Source organism: Ictidomys tridecemlineatus, chromosome 3 (assembly GCF_052094955.1).
Source record: "Ictidomys tridecemlineatus isolate mIctTri1 chromosome 3, mIctTri1.hap1, whole genome shotgun sequence".
Lineage (NCBI taxonomy): Eukaryota > Metazoa > Chordata > Mammalia > Rodentia > Sciuridae > Ictidomys > Ictidomys tridecemlineatus.
Genome location: NC_135479.1, coordinates 166,553,602 through 166,572,285, shown reverse-complemented (window position 1 = coordinate 166,572,285; position 18,684 = coordinate 166,553,602). Strand labels below are relative to the sequence as shown.

Here is an 18,684-nt window from a genome sequence, read left to right as displayed (position 1 = left end):
AAGAATGGTGATTCTGGGGTTTTGCATCTTTAAAATTATACACATCTGATTACTTTTGGTAGGAAGAGAGTCACCCACAACATTGGTAAAAGGTGGAGTGGGATGGGAATAGGGAGGCATGTTCCATCTAGTTGAGTCCTGTCTTTCTGTCAGGCAGATCACATCTTCTCCCTTTCTCTATCTTATCCCCTCCCAAAAGGAACAGTGTTTGTTGGAGATGTGGCCAAAGTTTTCAGAATACCTAAGGTTGAAGCCTTTGAATTTAAACCGGTCTGCCCTGTCTTTGCTGCCAAGCTTCATAAATCATTTGGCTGAACAATTAAAGGGCTGGGTGCCTCTTGAATGCTGCTCCAGGTGCATGGGGGTAATCCCCACCCCCAACTGCTCAGCATGCAAGGTAGGGGACCCCACACAGTGTCAGCTATGAGGGAAGCACCATGAGGCATTTGGTTTTCATCTCCACTGGGCTTGTCTGTTTTCCCCCAGTCCCTAGTTTTGTTGGAAACACCCTCTCTGGAGATTCCATCACAAATCTTCTAGTGATGGGTGTCTGATTGTTTGAGTTGGCCAGCTCTGGAAAGGTGCTGTGCCACTGCAGATGGAAAACATTATGAGGGAGGCCCACTGGACTAAGCGCCTCTTCTTTGCTGTATACAGGCTTATATCTTAATAGAGTTCTTCCTTGTGTGGCAAGCTAATAATGTGTGTACTCGCAAGTTGCTATATTTTGTGTAAATCATGCAAAAGCTGCTGAGTTTGTTTTAGAATTAGAGTTTAGAGCATCCCTTTTAAACTATGAATTACTATGATTTATTTTTGCATCTTTGTAATTCCTTTTAGTTCAAAATACTTCCTCTACAGAAAATAAGTATTAATATATTATATTCCCTGATAAACATTTGCTTTTAAGCTTCTGTGGTTTAGACTAGAGTATCCCTATAACCTCAGATGTTAACATTCACAATTTCTAGATCCACCAGTTCCTACTTGCCACTTCTTGCCTGCTTTTATAAGATTTGTATCAAGCTACACAGTCTCCTGGTAATTCAGAGTGAAATAAAGGGATCCTAAAATCTGAGTGACCTAGATAACTAAGAAGAAATAAAGCTGATTTTGTGCCTGAAGTGTCAACTAAATGCTTATCTGCCCATCGTATGGGTGTGATTGGCCTGGATTTTTAATGATTAAATTACAGAGCTGAGAGGGACCTTGAAGATCTTAGGATTGTACAGATGTGGAAAAGGGGTCTTATAGACCTTTAGTCCTTCAGACCAGGTGGCATAATCTATAGTTGCACATCCCACCCATAAGACTTCCCCTCTACAGCGTTATTTAAACAAAAGGAAATACCAGATACTTCAGTTGGGGTTCATATTGCTTTCTCTGATGAGTATGTGTGTGTTCTGAGACTCTCTGCTTTCTGCAAATCAGACATTCTTGCTGGATTGCATCAGAGTCCAGGCGACATGATTGATGAATAAAGGGCAGAGGAGGAATGACGTAATGGCTCATGTGGCGTTTACCTGCGAATTATCTCTAGCTGTGTACAACTCGGTGTCTGTGTGACTCATGCACTGAGGTACTGCCATCCCTGTTATTCAGCACTATAGCCTCACACTTACCTCACCCTGTGTTTCTCTCCTTTTCTTGCCAGATCTGATTAGAAGCACTTTTGTATTAAGCTTATGTTTATGAAGCCATAACTGGACTTTGTACCAATGACCATGTGAAAAAAATAAAAGAATGTTAGGACAAGCAAATTTAAATTGACTCAGAGCAGCTTGATGTCTGGTTATCAACTTAAGTTGTTCAGTCAGTACATACTTTCATAGCACCCACTATGTGCCTTCCTCTTTCAGTGTTTTCTTACTTCCATGGCTATTTTGTCTCTCAACTTAGGATCAACAAATTCACACCAAATAAACCTGCAGCAAATGCCTACTGTGGGCCATGATTATGATAGATGTTTTCACATGTGTTTTTAAACCTCAAAGCAACCCTGTGAAGCAGTTACTGCCTGTAACATTTGAGAGGAGGCTCACTTAGCTAATGTCAGAATTGGGATTGCAATCCTTATCTCTTGATATCAAGTACAGTGCTTTTTCCATTATCACAAATGTGTTTAATCTATGTACTCAAGAAGTTTTTGCAAGTTCTCTTAGGGTGATGTTCATATTTGATTTATGATCTTCACACTTGATCTAATGTCTTGTGATGCCAAAAGCAAAGAGAATAGGACTAAGCATGTTTACTGGACAATAACCACTCAAGTTCTCAAGTGGAGTTGCATCATAGAAATGCTAAACTTGTGGGGCTGGGGATATGGCTCAAGCGGTAGCGCGCTAGCCTGGCATGCGTGCGGCCCGGGTTCGATCCTCAGCACCACATACCAACAAAGATGTTGTGTCCGCCGAGAACTAAGAAATAAATATTAAAAATTCTCTCTCTCCCTCTCTCTCTCTCTTTAAAAAAAAAAAAGAAATGCTAAACTTGTATATGTTCATCTACACCTGCTCAACAAATGAATGTCAGAAGAGAAAAGAGTCAAAATGTTACCTGTGCAGACAAGTCTCCTCACGTTATATCCAGTGAGTCTGTACTTAGGAGTGTTCTGAGAAGGAAGATGTATATTGATTTTTCTCAGTTCATGTCTGTTCCTGTGTGTCTCTCAGAGTAAGCATCTTGCTTTGCTCAGAGTGGTATTATTTTGTACAACAAGTATACTAAACACAAGCCAAATGCTCCATCTTTTTTTTTCTACATTTTTTATTGGTACATTATAGTTATACATAACCATTCTTTCTTTTATTCACCCAAAGTCAGTAATCTGTGCCAAGGCTCAAGGGTAAAACCACCTGGGTTGGGCTTTCTGAGAGAGTCCTGCATGAGACCTTCCTAGAGGAGTGATAAGGTAATTTTGACACAAATTGAGGAGTTTTATTTTTTCCTTACATAATCCCTAAAAAAAAATCAAAAACTTAAGCCCCAGTAAAAATTAGCTCCTGCAGGATGATATTGGGTTGCATATAATCAAGTAGGGGATTTTTGTTTAGGTATACTAAAACTGTCTTCAGCTCCAGAATATTTTGTATATTAGCAACTAAGCATATCTTCCATTTTCTGTATGTTGTGAAAGACTAGAAGTATTCATACTGAGCAAATCAAGTATTCATTGTGTCCTTAAGAGAACTGTGTTAGCACTGAAACCAAGGGAAGAAAAATTAACAAAAGTGAGATGTGAAGTGAGAAAACTCCATTGGATTTAGTTACTGATAACCTTTTTTTTTTTTAAGAGAGAGAGAGATTTTTTTTTTTTTTTTTTTTTTTTACTTTTCGGCAGACACAACATCTTTGTTTGTATATGGTGCTGAGGATCGAACGCTGGCCGCACACATGCCAGGCGAGCGTGCTACCAGTCGAGCCACATCCCCAGCCCACTGATAACCTTTGAAAGAATAGTCATAGTCAAAGTCAGAAGTAAGATGCAAATAATTATTGACCATCATCTAACATCAGGACAAGAGTAATCAGCAGGATTTCATGAAACTCAAAAAAGACTTGGAGAAAGAGATGGCACAGGAATTGAGGTCTGAAGTCTGGGATTGGGTGGTTTTAGTACCCAAAAGGTAAGATTTGGAGATCTAAGAGCAGAAGTACTGATGTCATCAGGAGGAACTCTGAATTTCTAAGCCTAAGAATCTCTATGGCACAGGTAGGGAAGTTTTGGCCATTGAGAGAAGACTGTCAGGACAGTTATTGGCATCTATTAGCAGATTCTTTTTAGTCTCACACCCATTAAGTGTTGGATATCACTTTAGTTACCTTTTTAAGTAGTTAGGTTTTCAGTTGCTTGCAATTTGGGGAATTGAAGCTAGCTCTGCAAGGCTGTTACTGGACTGGAGAGGAGGGGTTGACAAAATATAGCATATAGAACATAACCAAAAGGCTAGTAAACATTCAGTCTCACGAATAGAAAACCAGCCCATTCATAATAACAAATCTCATCTCATTCAAGGAAGTGGAGTTGCAACCAGGTCACCTCCCTTTCTTTCCTGTATTTGTACAGCAACTTACAACAATTTCATTGTTGAAATGAAATCTTATTGGCAATTATTTTCTTTTTCTCATGTTGCTCACTTAGTATTTTTGGCTCAACATTCAGTGTGAACTAAAGAGACTGCTTTACTACTGTCACTAGGAGACAGGCTATCTGTGGTTGAAGCTGGGAAGCCAGGAGCTCAATTTAGGATGGGATCTCAGAGTGGTTCCTCTGCCCCCAATATATGTGTATAAGAATCTCATTGGATTCTTATTAAAACTGTAAGATTCCAGGGCCCAAACCTAGACCTACTAAATATGAGTCCATGATGAAATATGCATATTATTAGCATTGATGGGAATTCTTATGAAGCCTCTGGCTTAGGAAATGTGAATCTGATATAAAATCTAGTGAAGTAAGCTTTTGACAGATCAAATTCTTATCATTCTAAAGTTAAATTTTATTATTTAAAATATGATTAGGTTAGGAATATGTATTTTAACAAAACTTATAAAGCTATGAAAAATTTGAAATACAAGGTACATGCAAAATGTTAGCAGTAGTAATGAAAACTTTTGAGTATGAGGAAAAGGAGATTGTTATAAATTCCAAAAGTTTTTGTGCCTTATAAAATTTCTATTATTTCCCAAAAAGAGAAAGGAGGGAAGAATGAAGCAATCATCAAGGTAGATCCCCAAAGTAATAGAATTGAACAAACAAATAGGGTTTATTTATTTATTTATGGTACTGGGGCTTGAACCCAGGGGTACTTAACCACTGAGCCACATCCCAGCCCTTTGTATTTTGTTTTGAAACAGGGTCTCACCAAGTTGCTTAGGGCCTCACTTTGTTGCTAAAGCTGACTTGGAACTTGGAGTCCTCCTGCCTCAGCCTCCCAAGTTACAGGGATTACAGGTGTGGCCACTGCATTCCAGTGGGGTACATGATTCTAGGAAACCCTCCAACATTAGCCAGAAAGTCCTTAGACATAGAAGTCTGGATAAACTTTGCTAGAGGTCAGGGCAGTAATAGAGACTGACTCCAGTTTTATTGCCTCTAATAAGAAAACCGCAGAAATACTAACCTCAACTCATGTTTCCCCCAGCTCTCATCTGATCTTTAGCTCTTATTTAAATTTTGTTTTTGTATCTTTGGATTTTTCTCTCTATGTAAGTCATTGCCCTAAATAATTTCTACAAGTTCTTCATGACTGGTACTTTTTTTTTTTGTTTTTGGACTGAGGATTGAACTCAAGAGTACTTAACCACTGTGCCACATCCCAGCCTTTTTTTTTTTTAATTGGTTGTTCACAACATTACAAAGCTCTTGACATATCATATTTCATACATTAGAATCAAGTGGGTTATGAACTCCCATTTTTACCCCAAATACAGATTGCAGAATCACATCAGTTACACATCCACAATTTTACATAATGCCCTATTAGTAACTGTTGTATTCTGCTACCTTTCCTATCCCCTACTATCCCCCCTCCCCTTCCCTCACATCTTCTCTCTCTACCTCATCTACTGTAATTCATTTCCCTCCATGTTTGTTATCCCATTCCCCTCCCAGCCCTTTTTTAAATATTTTATTTAGAAACAGGATCTTAGGGCTGGGAATGTGGCTCCAGCGGTAGCGCGCTCGCCTGGCATGCGTGCAGCCCGGGTTCGATCCTCAGCACCACATACAAAGATGTTGTGTCCACTGAAAACTAAAAAAAAAAAATGAATAAATATTAAAATTCTTTCTCTCTCTCTCCCTCCCTCCCTCCCCCCCCTCTCTCTCTCTCTCTCTCTCTCTCTCTCTCTCTCTCTCTCTCTCTCTCTTTAAAAAAAATGAAAAGAAAAGAAACAGGATCTTAATGATGTACTTAGGTTCTCACTAAATTGCTGGGGCTGGCTTTGAACTCATGATCCTCCTGCCTCAGCCTCCCAAGCCACCAAGCCCAGTTTTACATCTTTCGAATACTTTTGCCAGCCCCAGTATTTCCTCCTTCCTCACAATTATCATAACCATTACTCACAGGAGGATAAATTTGTGCCTGTCTTTCACCCCTTTTCGTGAGGTAAACATCTGTAATTTTCTTTTTTTTAATTGGAAATAATTGATTATTTATGGATTTTTATTTTTTTATTTTTGATTCTTTTTTATTATTAGTTGTTCAAAACATTAAAAAGCTCTTGACATATCATATTTCATACATTTGATTCAAGCAGATTATGAACAGACACTAGTATGGCAGTATGTAAAAAAAGTGGATGTGGAACCGATGTGAATCAGCAACATGTATATGGGGTAAAAATGGGAGTTCATCTGTAATTTTCTGCTTCAAAAGTCTCTTTTAAAAAAGTATCTCACCAGGCCCAGTGGCGCCCGCCTGTAATCCCAGTGGCTTGGGAAACTGAGACAGTAGGATAGGGAGTTCAAAGCCAGCCTCAGCAAAAGCAAGGTGCTAAGCAACTCAGTGAGACCCTGTCTCTAAATAAAATACAAACAATGCTGGGGATGTGGCCCAGTAGTTGAGTGTCCCTGAGTTCAATCCCCAGTACCAAAAAAAAAAAAAAAAGTATCTCTTCTGTATAATCATGAAAGCCATCATTCAAATCCCAGAAATTTTAGTTTAACACTTTTTATTGCATGTTATTAAAACTCAGCTTTAGAGTAATGAGAATCTAGCTTGTTTATCTTATGTCTTTTCTTCCTGAAAGAAAATTCCAATTTGGGTTGCACTTGGCCCTTGCCATGTGACTCCTAGAATTTACTATTTAAGAAATTAAAGCTAAGAGCAAATGTTCCTGACTATGTTTTAAATCAGATAATCAAATTAATAATTACAGCATGTCAGCCAAACTAAACAAGCATTCTTGATGGGTAGAACCCTGCATTGTCTTGAGTTATTTGATTACTTAGCCATTGCAAACTTTTTTTAAAGTGAACCATCTTTAATATGCATGTGAAGGATAAAAAAAAAACTTGTTTTAAAAGAATTTTTATTTTGGTCTTATTTTAGGTACTTTTTGTCCAAAACATGAACATATTCATCTTCATAACTCTTTCAGTATTTCCTGGCTTACTTAGTACCTTAGCTGGTATTTTCCACATGAGGTTTACACCATCTTGTGGCCTGTAATTTTCATTGATGTGCTGTGTTTCTGTGTCCTTGGCATTTATTAGCCTATTGGCAGATGTATGAACTTGGAAGAAAAGGAGAAATCACCTGTCGTTTTTATTTTTTTATTTTTATTTTTTTTGCTCTAAAGGCTTGTATTTTTTTTCTGTTTTCTTCATGACCATAATAGTGATAGGAGTCTCTCAGATCTACCCTTTACAAAATCTTTTGTTTGTCAAATTGAAAATATCTTATTGTCTGAATTTTTCATTTGACTAGATGACCATGTAGCACAAGGCCTAATTGACATGTCCACAAAAAATTATTTTTGCTATGGTTCATTGATCCATTTTATGTAAAATATCAAATTCTAGAAATCCATGTTTGTAGATCTCCCACCACATAAACAAAGGGAGAGAGAGAGGGAGGAAGGGAGGCAGGAAGGAAAAGAGAGAGAGACAGGTAATAAGAGAAGCCAAATCATGAAAGGTGCCAATGTCTAGTAAAGACAAACCAATAAGACAAACTAAACATGAAGAAGAAAGTTAGAGACAAGCATCCACTCTCACTTGGATGGCTGAAGTAGAGAGACCCAGAATTGGCCCAGAAAGATAAAGATATTTCCCCAATTGCAATTCATAGCCAACCATTAAAGTACATTGAATCAAACAAGTGCTTCACTGATAGAAGCTAGAGTGTTATATACACAAAACAGGTGTTGTTGTTTTCACTTCCTACTATTGAGAATTATGATATAGACTTGACAGGTATTGTTGGGAAAGATATATTAGTTACCCAGAGCCAAAAGCAAATTGGCAAAACTAGACGCTTAGGGAAGAGAACCAATTCTGGTGACCTGCCACCCATTGTTTATTGCATAGCACCTGGCTATACATTTTCGAAGTAGTTAGGTTTCAATTGCACTATGGGAAACTGAGGCCTCCCTTTGGGATATAGAAGTTGGGTATTATCTTTCCCCCAGCACAACTTTGCCTGGGACCTATACATAGGGTGTTGCCCTCCTCTAAGTTGGCATAACATTTTCCACCTTCTTATGTTTATACTAATATAATTATAATAAATTGCTACTGCTCTTGGAGATAATCTCTTCTCACATCAAAGGATTTAAGGTTTTCAGTAAGGCTGCTTAAACAGTGGGAAGGAAGGAGCCTTTCCATAACATTAAGGTCATTTCCGATAAAGGTGACTGCTCCACCCCTCCTTCCCAATTAGATTCCCTGCCAGCAATAGCATAGATGTGAGCTGGTGCCAGATGTTTTAATACCATAAGGACTAACTTGATAAAACCTATGCATGGCAAAGAAAAAAAACAGCCAAAGGTTCCCAAACTGAAATTTCCAAAATTTCCATATGAGATGAAGCCAGGGCACCCTTTCTCTAAGTGTTACCATGTGTTTGCTGTCGTTGCTGATATCCTACAATTCTCTTTCCCCAGTGCTTCTGGAGATTAGTAATTACAGGAAATGCTGGTTATGTCAAGATGGAAATCTACTCTAGCTGCTGAGAATTTGATCATTGACAAGAAAGACAACGGCAAAGATTGAGAACAACTGTGGGATTAATACTCTGATCTTTCCAAATAATTCCTAAGTAATTATTGGTCAGTTAGTCATCAGCATTCAGGGTTGTACTTAATTTTCCTATTAATGTTTTGCATATGTTTGCTAGCCTTGATTCCCTTGCTATTAGAAATTCCAGACTAGGAGAATTGTTCTTACTATGGCCCTTGTATTTTGCCTGGAGAACTAGCATAGTGTTGACAATTAAACATTGATGTAGTTGAAGCAAAATCCTTTCATAGATTCCTGGGCATGAGACAGATTAATCGATAATTACAATGTGCTTGGAAAGTTTAGAAACCTGGAACACCTATAAGTATAGGAAAGAGATATTTTTCTCCAATGCTGATTTTTAAATTTCATATGAAATGATAGTCTTAGCCTCAATATCCCCAAAACTTTTACCATAGTTGCTAATAAATAATATAATTAAACAATCTGCAGTAGAATCAAAAGGAAAAATTCTCTGAATGAGAATTCAAATTGAATGCAGTGAATGAGTTTATTAAGGCCTGTTTTTACTTAACACTCAAAAGTTTTGCCTCCTATTTGTAGAAATTAATAGATTTAACCAAACCTACAACACTATCAAGAATATAAGATTCTTCATTCAGTTTATTTTCCTGTTATCCTGAAATACAATGTCAGCTAATAAAAATTTCCACATAATTTTTTCGAGGAAGTTAAGAATTTGCAGTAGTAGTAATAATAATGATAGCGTTAAAAGCAGGAATTAGATTGTCTGCCCCTGTTAGCAACCTGAGCAGTAAAAGACACTAATGGACCATGAAAACTGGAGGGCTGGGGCAACTGTGGGTCAGAGACTAACATACATAGACAAGCATAGTACAGGGAAGCCTTTCATCACCTCCACCACATTGAGCCTTTTCTCTTAACGGAGCAAGCTCTTAATTTCCCCAGGTTGTTAATCTGGCACCTTTCAAGAACATCACTATACACTTTGGAAAATAAAAAAGCAAACAGTCAAAACATCTAGTGTTAAGGGGAAAGAAAATCAACAGAGGAAATTACAGTAGCACTTGATACACTGGCACCTTTTTCTTGAGTCATAGAAGGTGAAGGTTTTTGAAAGTTTGCACTTTTGACACTCTCTCTTTAAGACAGTAGCCAGAGGTCTTGAGAAAGAAAGTGCCATGAATATTCTGTCACAGTTCAACTGCGGCCTTAAATGCATGTATATCCACATTGTCAAAACTGACCTCCCAAAATACAAATAAAAGCCAAGTGACTTGAATGTAAACACCACTTTCATTCATCATTTCTTTGGCTCTGTGTTTACCATTTCCTTTTTAAAGGAGTTGGTGTTTCCTGATCTGGTATAGTTTGTTTGGGGATAATTCATCTACCGTATGTTTTCATATATCAAGGGTTGAATACAATACCAAGTTCTCATCTTTCTCTTTCTTATTTTTAGGTAAGTCATCTGATTCAAGTGACGTTTCATTTGATGGAATTTTCCATTTGGTAAAGTATTACTATTTTTATCAAATAATGTAAACTGTCATTTTTATTATTTCTTAATCTGTGTTTTCCAACAACATTGACCTTAGTAGTGTACCCTCTCTGGAAGACCAAAATAGGGGGAGTATGGGAAACAAAGGAAAAAACATAATACTGAGTATATTTACATGTCAAAAAGCACTTTTGAGGGGCTGGAGCTCTGTAGCTCAGTAGCTTAATGGCAGAGTGCTTGCCTAGCATATGTGAGGCACTGAGTTCGATCCTCAGTACCACATAAAAATAAATAAATAAAATAAATTGTCCATCTACAACTATATGTGTGTGTGTGTATATATATATACACACATACACACACACACACACACACACATATATATATATATATATATATATATATATATATCACTATTGAAAGGAACATACCTTATTTAGCTATTTTTCATCAATTTTGCCATTTAGAACTTCAGGAGCTTTCCTTGTAATTGGAAAGATTGGGTTTATTTCAGAGAATCCAATTAAATTTAAAGTGATGACTTCTGATTGTCTTTGGTGAAAATCTGATATTCCTCAAAATGTTGCTACACATGTTTGAGGCCTTTCATGCTTTCGTATGAATTTTTTTTTCATTTCTATAAAAAATGTTATTAAATTTTTGGTAAGTAGACATTTTATCATTTGAAAGATTTTCTTTTGAATCATATGTTGTTTTAAAATATTTGTTCATTTTAAAACACAGCTATTTGATAGAAGAAATAGAAAAACACAATTTCAGAAATACAAACTGAAGATTCTGTGGGGGTGAAAGAAATAGATACATCATAACAACAAAATGACTTTCCCTGGTAGTTCTAGATTGTTTCACTAGCTGAATCCTAGCAATTTTTTTTTTTCTCTCTTAGAGGACTGCTTCTCTTTGTATAGCACTAAATAGCTATTGACCTACTGAGAAATAAGCAACCAAAATCTAAAATCCCTGGTTTGAGCTATAGTTACCATACTGCATGATGATCTCCAGAATTCCTTTCTAAAACTTTATAGCCTTCGCATAACATCTTCTTTTGAGAAATGCCTTTTTAGTCAGCTCCTTTGCCCATTGTAAACAGGTGGTTTTATTGCTGTTGCATTTGAATTTTCTAGCTATTTTGGATATTAAACCTTTATCACATATTTGGTTCACAAATATTTTTTCCCATGTTGTCTCTTAATCATTTTATTGAGTATTTCTTTTGCTATACATAAGCTTTTTTAGGTGATGCAATCACTTAAATTTGTCTTTTTCTTTTTTCCTTAGCTGTGTTTGTATGGTCATATTAAAAATAAATCACTACTTAGATTAGTGTCAAGAAGCTTTTTACCTATGTTTTCATCTAGTACTTATATAGTTTCAGGTCTTTGATGCATTATGAGTTGTTTTTTATATATGATATGAGATAAAGGTTTAACTTCATTCTAAATGTGGATGTATTGATTTTCCAATACCATTTATTGAAGAGTCTGGACTTTCCTCATTTTGAGTTCTTGGCATTTTAAGCAAAGATCAATTGGCTATAAATGTGTTGAATAATTTTGGGGCTCCCTATTTTTCTCCATTGGTCTATGTCTAATTTTATGGCAGTACTACGCCCTTTTACTTAGTGTAACATTATAGTATATTTTAAAGTTAGGTAGTTGTGATGCTTCCATCTTTTTGCTCAAGAGTGTTTTGGTTATTTGAGGCCTTTCATGGTTTCATACGATTTTTTTTTTCATTTCTACAAAAAATGTTATTAAATTTTTGGCAAGTCTTATATTGAATCTTCAAATCACTATGAGTAGTACAGACGTTTTAACAATATTAATTCTTCTCATCAATAAGCATGAAGATCTTCCCATTCATTTGTGGAACAATATTTTTAAGACATTTTTAGGGCTGAGGCAGCAGTGGGAGAGGACTTACTTACCTACCATGTGTGAGGCACTCAGTTCATTCCCAATACCACAAAGAGGAAAAAAATATTCAGTGTCAAGTATATGGCTTCTAGAATTCTTACAGCCTTTGAAATTTGATGCTAAGATTATTGAAGCAAAAGTGTCCCTACAGAAGAGAAATTTCTCTTAAACTCTCAGTGCAGAGGAGTGTGACACAAGGAAACTGGCTTGAGTGCTATACATTATATGAAATTTTATTTTCTGAGTAAAATTTCTGATTCATTAATCACTCTGTTTAGCCATACAAGTTTTCTTATTCCCTGGAAAGCCTTACTGTAATTGAGAACTGTTCTAGCATATCATGTACCTTGTAATTTCCTTTTCTAAAATGCAGTTACATTTAATGTTTTTGTTTCCTTGATGTAACCTTTTAAAAGCCTTGTATCTGCATTTATGTTATTGTTCATACTCTCTTTTGATTTCATCTTTGCTATTCTTCCAATAAGTCATTTGTAGATATTCCTAAACCTGGAGCATCTCACTTAAAATCTAGTACTGTGGCCTCTTAAAAGACAAGTTTATTAGCCAGAAGCTATACATACCCTAAGTTCAAACCTGTACAAGTTTACACTAGATAACCAAAAAATATTTTCTCTTCAATCACTGAATCCAAGGCGGGGGGGACAGATGCTACCACCTCGAAACAGAAATGATTCTTAAGGCTCTGGGTACTTTGAAGATCTGAAATAGCTCAGGGCATGCAAGATTCAGCATAGCTTTGGACATTCTCTTCTGAAGACACAGAAAAGGTAGTTTCTTTTGCCAAGGCCTAAAAGACATGAATAAATTGGCAGAAAGGCAACATCATTCAGTCTACTCTTGCCAAAAGGAATCGCATCCTGTTGAAAGTTAAAAATAATTGACAACATTTTAAAAATGGTCTTCAGGTTCTTAAGGTGTGTATTTTTAGTAGTCTAATTTAAAAATTGCCCATCCAGTATACATGTTATTATTTGCTTAGTAAGAGCTACTTTGTTAGAAGATAGTAACTGATTTTAAGTTTTCTTAGTACCAGTGTGCTTTACTTTTCAAGGTGTGTAGATTTCCTACACCTCAAATCCCAATGCAGAATTCCCCAGCTTACTGCTTTCACGTACAACATTAGAGGATATGTTTGTCCTTATGTTACTGCCTTTTAAGGTATCAAACACTGTAGGCTCTCCTTATACTATAGTGAGTTCATTCTTTAGAGTTGGTTAAAAAGGGAAACTCCAGTTTTTGTACCATCAACCACATCCCCTTTGGTTCAAATTCAGCATTTTTACTCCAAAAAAATAAAGCTTATGATATGAAGCATTGGACAAGAAGCTTCTAAAGAAAAGGAATCCTTCTCAGAATTTGAGAATTGCCTCATAGGAGAAAAAAAAATTCTCAACACATTATGTTTGACTCAGAGAAGCTGAGTGTCAGAAAGAACAAAGAGGCAGGAAGGGAGTTATCCTGAGCTCTGGAATTTGAAGCCAGAGCTGCACTGTGGCTCCACAGAAAATGTTTTATCAAGTGTTCTTGTTGCTGGTTCTTTTAAAAATCTAAGAAGAGACATGAAGATCTAAAATCAATATCCAGGGAAAGCCTCAATTTAAAGTGAACCCCCCCTTTCTCTGCCAACCCTTTTGCATTCTAGGAACTTCAGAGAGTTCTGGGGATTCCTTAAGTGATTAATGAGGAGATTGTAATTCATTGAAACAGTGATTTGTAGGTTAAAGGATATCTGATACATTCTGAATTTCTGTCCTTCTTAGTGGAGAAGGAAAAATGAATAGACCAGATGGTGGGTCCCATTGTTTCTTTTTATGGGGCAGGGAAGGGGAGTCACAGAGATATAATTATACTCATCTCATTTTTTCCACAAAGCATTTGCAGTAGCTTCCAACCAAATGCGTAATAAAATTCAGATAGTTTTTTTTATTATTTTAAATAAAAACAGGGAAAACCATGGGAAAGGAATAGTTATAAGTGAGTTAGTAATCCTACAGCTCTTTGTACTCAGGTGCAATGGAAGTCAGGAATGGTTCTGTACTAAAGAGGACAAGCAGAGCTTCAGTTGGTGTTCCCTCCTTCCATAACCTCAGCTGAGCCAGTGCCAAGTCCCCATCAGCCCTTGGGCTTCACCTGGCCTGTGCGTACATTCTAATTCCTCTGGCTCTGCCTGCATGCTTGTTATGGCATGACTCTGCCAGAGGATTCATTCCATTGCTTTGGAAAGACCTGCACTTTCGACAATTGTACATCCCATTACAGAAACAGTATTGAGCATGATTTTGGGAAAATTGTACATGTATCTTATATTGGGCTTGAGTATTCAAGAGGGCTTCAAATATCATCCTTGGTGTATTATTCTTTAGCTTTTCAAGTGTTTCCATAGGATGAGCATAGGTCAGAGACACTCAGAAACAGGTCAAGCACAGGGGAAAGGAAAGTGAGAGGATTCTGTTCTTCCTGATTCCGATGGGATAGGTAGAAAACTTAAGGATCTTTTTCTTCAACCATCATCATTTATTTCCACCATTTGTTCCCATGGTTATTTTCCACTGCCCAGTTATTATTTGCACTTATTTAAAAACATCAGTGAATGAGCCTCAAGAGGCTCAGTTCTCTAACTGAGGTGCTATACCAGAGACTGAGAATATTCAAAGTTTTGGACTGAAGTCCCACCTCTGAGCTCATACTTTTTTATTACTCTGTATTTGGCTGAAGATTTGACACTAGATGCACCATAACCATTGCAACGTCTGTGCAATTTCTTGCTTTTTTAGATTTCTGTGGCACTTTTGCATATTGTTTGATTAGCTATACCTATCTATGAATTGTAGATCTTTTAACCATTTAGAAAGAAGAGGGTAAGGGGAAAAAGGTAATTGGTGGTAAAGAGATGATCCCTAAGAATGGAAAGTTCACGGATAAAAGTTGTGCTGCTTTCTGGGCCAGGCCAGGTGGTTGGGTGTGGATGTTGTGTGTGTCCCCAATGTAGTCACCCTTGCAGTGGTAATTCTCTCAGTTTAGCCACCACAGAGTATTGTTCTTTGTTTTTCTATAGTGCTTGTCAAAATGCTATGACAACTGGTTGGTTTTATGCAAACAGAGCCTGGCTCTCAAGAGACAGTGTGTCTGAAAGTCAAACATGGATGGCAGCCATTGGCATGCAGAGGAGTCAGAAACCACAGATTGTTTTCTCGTTGGATGAACAGCTTAAAGCAACGTAAAGTTAATTGAAGAATTCCTTGAAAGTGAAGTCAGACTAAAAGAAATGCTCTGAGTCTATAATTTACTAAATGTGAAAGATCTGTAAGTGGTATTGAGACTAAAAAGTTTTGGGGGAAAAAAGAACATTTTTGTAAACAGATCTGCCTTGCATTATTGCCTAGGCTGTTTTAATTATTTGCTCTAATAATGTAGATCTGTAGAAGAATCTCTAATTAGGTAAGGCTTGATTTATGGAGTTGGCCTCATATAAACCATGATGTCATAGTATGCTGCAGAAAATTACAGGCCTGGTCTCGCTGTTGAAAACTATTATTTCTACCTAGAACTACTCATGCTCTGCATGTCTTACTCTCAGGAAACCAAAGCAATCTGTGTTCTCTTTTAGAGTGTGCCTTGTACAGGTAAATTCAACATACACTATTACTTATTAAGTAATTTTACCATATTTTAAAAGGGGAAGGAAGAAAAACTGCAAGGGGAGTGGTGGGAGGCAAAGGGAAAAATCTAGTAGTTAAAGAAATCTTTACTTCTTGGGAACTTGGTAGAGACCAACTTATGATTCTCCACAGAAGTGGATTCATTCTTTCTTTGGCTGACAAATATGTATATGCCAGATTGTCAAAAGTAGTGTCTGTCTGCCCTTCTCTCCTGTAATCCTAGCTTCATTATCTACTCTCCCTCCTCAGCCACTTTCTGGAAAGCTCATTCAGTGTCATTATTACTTGTTTCATTTGGTTTTAAATAAGCACAGGGCCTCTGTAACGTTTTACCATGGTTCTTATTCCCTTTATCATTGCCCTAGAAGCCTTGGGAGGGCCAAGGCCCTCGCTTTTATTATTGGTCTACTGATTACAATTACTGACATTTTTTCTTAGATTAATTATACCTTAATGATTGCATTTTCTGTGGTTTCCCATTTCAACTTTGTTAAATTTTTGCTCTTATAGATCAAGACCTAGAAAGAATCCTCCTAGACTTATACAAGTTGTTTTCCTTCCTGTCTTTTATAATCATCTAACCTACATCTACCTTTATAGCTATTTTAAATCATTTGTCTTTTTGAGGTTTCCTCAAACTATTTAGTGTACTTTTCATAAGAAATAGTTTCTATGAATTGTCTTATTTAATCTGTTTACAGAATATTTCAATTATGTAGTTACAGTAATTAGTTCAATGAGCACATTTAGGTTTAGAAACAAAACACAATTCCTGAATAGTTTGAGAAAGTACCTGGGGCATATTTGAGAATGGCCTCCTACCCTCCAGTGTTCAGCATATTGGCTCATTCCTGGGTTACACATAAGGCCAGAATTGTAGTTCAGTAATTCAGTACTGGAAGCTTCTGGGTATAGTTTGATTGATGACTGTCTGTCTTGATATATGCTTTACCCATAGTTTTGGTATTACAGTAGTCTCTTTTATCTGTGGTTTCACTCGTCGAGATTTGTTATCACAATCAACCATGGTCCAAAGATAGTAAATGCAAAATTCCAGGAATAATTTATAAATTTTAGAAAGCTTGTATTACATTGTTATAATTTTTTCTATTTTATTAGTAGTCATTGGTAAGCTCTTACTATACCTAATTCATTAAACTTTACCATAGGTATGTATGTATAAGGAAAAACATAGTATACATAGGGCTCAATATTCTGCACTCAAGCATCCATGAGGCAACTTGGAACATATACCTCACAGATAAGGAGGGCTTCTATATCAAATAATATGATCTTCTTTGAATTCTGATATGAAAATTGATCCTTCTTTATCATGGAGAGTTGGCAAAGGTCAGGAGATTTGTCCTTTCTATCCATAAATGACCATAGTTATTTAAAAGAGAAGGGCTATATCGAAGATTTTTCCTGGGTCTATGTATGGCCTGTTCTCCTGGCCAGTCCACAGCCCCATACTTTTTATGATTACTTTTGTCCATGTAAAGGCAATTTTTAATGGGCATAGGCCTCTAAGACAAAGCTGCTTTGGGATTCAACCAGGATGATTGATCAGTTTTACAAATCACAAATGCTAACTTTCCTCATACCATTTGGATAGAATTTTTTAATCACTGTCTTTCTTCCCTATTTTCATTGCTTTCTTCCTACCCTACCCACTTTCAGCAAGGGTTTGATGTTGCCCAGAGTCAAAAATGTTCCTATAACATCTTAAAAATAAAATCAAAACCATTTAAATATGAAGGTAGAAAAAAGATGTTGTACTCAAATATCTTAACATAAGATAGCTTTGCTCTTATTAAACAGTGCATTTAGCTCTGAGCTTCCTGATAGACAAAATGAAACAAGATATTTGGGTTCACATTAATTTTATTTGCTGAAGGAAAACATATCAGTTCTTCCATAAAGACACTGTTACCAGGTACTTTATTCTAAGCCAATGATTTATATGTAATAAAGCTGAACAACCATCTATAGCAGGATATTCATATACACATTAGAGTTTGAAAAGTCCTACCATAGACCATCTCTGTTTTTTGTTGATAAGGAACAAAAGTACAGAGAGCAAAAATAATTTGTCAGCCGACTTGTTGGTGATTGCACAGGGCTGGAGTTAGTGTCCCTTGATACTAACCTGGGCCTTATAGCTCCTTCTCCCAGTTGTATATAGTCCAAGTGGTACGGGACCTAGTGTGGTCCAGCATCTACTTCACTCCTGGGCACTAGGGACACAAACTATGATTTAAGCCTTGGGATTTAGACTTGAGGAAGTTGGAATATGTGCAAGTGGAGTTTCTTCAAGGACCCTCTCTTTTCACTGTGAGGTTGGGCTTTTGCGCCAGGTTACTTTCAAATTGCTATGGAAGTAAACTAGGATGATAATTCGTAGTAGATGCTCTATTTTTAAATACTTTGTCAAAATTCCCTTTTTTGAGACAAACTTCTGGACAAATTTACGTTGTATTTTTGCTACCATGAGTATATGAGAGAACATTGGTCAGAGTTCCTAAACTCAAGTTGCATGCAGTAGTCACTCAGGTACAAAGAGCTGTGTGTCACCCAGAAGGCCAAATGTGAGACAAGAAGGAGCAGGGGTACTCTAATAAACCAAAGGGCCACTGTCTTTTGTGTCCATGGAGCAGCTGTTTCTTAGCTCTAGCTCAATTTTGTCATGTGAAAAATGTAGTTATGCAGTGGACTAGATCTTCCGGTATTTTTGAGAGAAGCTGGAAGTCTGGATTATTAAGTTAAATCTCCTGATTTTAAATGTTGGCAACTCTTTTCTTCCACTTGCTCAGGCCAGAAACCTTGGAGTTGTCCTTGACTCCTTTCTTCCTTTCAAAACCC

The 18,684-nt window shown here is 36.8% G+C and overlaps 1 protein-coding gene across 3 annotated transcripts in view; it reads left to right on the top strand.

Moving 5' to 3' along the window:
* Nucleotides 1–18,684, top strand: part of Cmss1 (cms1 ribosomal small subunit homolog) — a 321,594-nt gene that overhangs the window by 164,825 nt on the left and 138,085 nt on the right. Inside the window, exon 2 of one of the 3 annotated variants that reach the window (XM_078044393.1) lies at nucleotides 10,167–10,216. The exons of the other annotated variants lie outside the window; for them this stretch is intronic. The gene's annotated coding sequence lies outside the window, so the exon portion shown is untranslated. The remainder of the gene's footprint in view (nucleotides 1–10,166; nucleotides 10,217–18,684) is intronic. 3 annotated transcript variants of the gene reach the window in all.